Genomic DNA, 1,916 nt, shown 5'->3' on the forward strand with positions numbered 1-1,916 from the left:
GTGAATATTCTGTGTATGCATATATATATATACAGGGTGTCCCAGAACTCCCTTTACGCCCGAAAATGAGGAGGAGCTGAGGTGATTTTAAACAACTTTTTCCTTTGCGAAAAAGTTGTCCGAGGCGTGGTTATTGAGTTATTAACAAAAATCCCCGCCCAATCAGAGCGCGAGTATACAAGGCGGGCAGGAGCGCGATAACCGCCTCGCGCGTTGCCGCGCCCGTATGTCGCGCTCGTGACGAGAGCATAGGATTAAAGAAATGTTGCATGCAAAAACGAACTAACAAATTGGTTAAATATCAAAAGAAAGAAAGGGATTAGTCGTTACTTACGTTCACTGAACGAAAGTAACATACTGAATGAAATAACTAAGAAATTTACAAATTACAGAGTACGTAAAATTATGAAAAATGCGAAAAAAATCAGAATTGAACTTACTTCTTCGTTGGTCAGTGCATCTGCTCGTCGAAGATCGTCAATGGGTCAATGGGTCGACCTTCGGCATTCGAAGATAGGACACATGGCTCGCAGCAGCTGATGTTTGGAGTAAGTCAATGACCTGCACCCGACGATTTTTTCCTTATCATCACGATCATTGTCACTTTCCCACTGGCAAATTTTTACAAAACAAAAATTTTCACTTTTACACTTTCCAAATTCACTGCCACTTTTCATTTTACAAATCCACTGTCACATTGCACTTTGCAATTGAAAATTTGCATACACGTTTTTATTTTAATTGTTAGTTCCGATCAGAATATAGTTCGCGGAACAATTCCACTGCCGCTCTTGGATTACAAGTCACTTACGCGTAAATAACGAACATATTAAAATATTCCGTGTTCGTTAAGGCACTCACCGTTCTGTTTAGTGACGCAAGGCGAAGCCAACTGATCGCTCGCTTGAAGATTTTCTTCCAGAAAATGTTTCCCCACTCGGGGGACAAGTTCGTTAAAGAAAATGTGTTTGTATTTTTCAACTAAACTCGGCCTTCGTTTCCTTGTCGTCCTTAAAAATTCTTCACGTGCACTCAGAACACTCGAACCGATGACAGGAGACAGTTCTCAGACTTGCATTTACCAGACGCGAACGACTGAACTCGCCTTTTGTCGTACATAGCCTGCTGGACGCGCGCAGTTCGAGACCTTACCATAGAATTGTACAAAGAATAATCTTGCCAGTGGGAAAGTGACAATGATCGTGATGATAAGGAAAAAATCGTCGGGTGCAGGTCATTGACTTACTCCAAGCATCAGCTGCTGCGAGCCATGTGTCCTACCTTCGAGTGCCGAAGGTCGACCCATTGACCCATTGACGTTCTTCTACGAGCAGGTGCACTGACCAACGAAGAAGTAAGTTCAACTCTGATTCTTTTTACATTTTTCATAATTTTACCTATCCTGTAATGTGTAAAGTTGTTTGTTATTTCATTGAGCATGTTACATTTGTTCAGTGAACGTAAGTAACGACTAATCCCTTTCTTTCTTCTGATATTGAACCAACTTGTTAGTTCGTTTTTGCATACTACATTTCTTTAATCCTATGCGATCGCCACGAGCGAGACATACGGGCGCGGCAACGCGCGAGGCGGTTGCCGCGCTTCTGCCCGCCTTGTATACTCGCGCTCTGATTGTGCGGGGATTTTTGTTAATAACTCAATAACCACGCCCCGGACAACTTTTTCGCAAAGAAAAAAGTTGTTCAAAATCACCACAGCTCCTCCTCATTTTCACACGACAGTCTATAAGAAAAATATTGCCTACAGTTGGAGAGATTAATAAGATGATCTCTGCGATCTGAGCACAACATTTAAACAGTGATTTAATTAATAATAATCCTCCATAGGCCGGACGATATGCAGGAACTGGTTATGAGAAGAGAAGCTGACGTGCATGCCCAAAACCAGTGTGGTGA

Source organism: Ceratina calcarata, unplaced genomic scaffold, assembly GCF_001652005.2.
Source record: "Ceratina calcarata isolate Rehan_Ccalc_2016 unplaced genomic scaffold, ASM165200v1 scaffold1530, whole genome shotgun sequence".
Taxonomy (NCBI): Eukaryota; Metazoa; Arthropoda; class Insecta; order Hymenoptera; family Apidae; genus Ceratina; species Ceratina calcarata.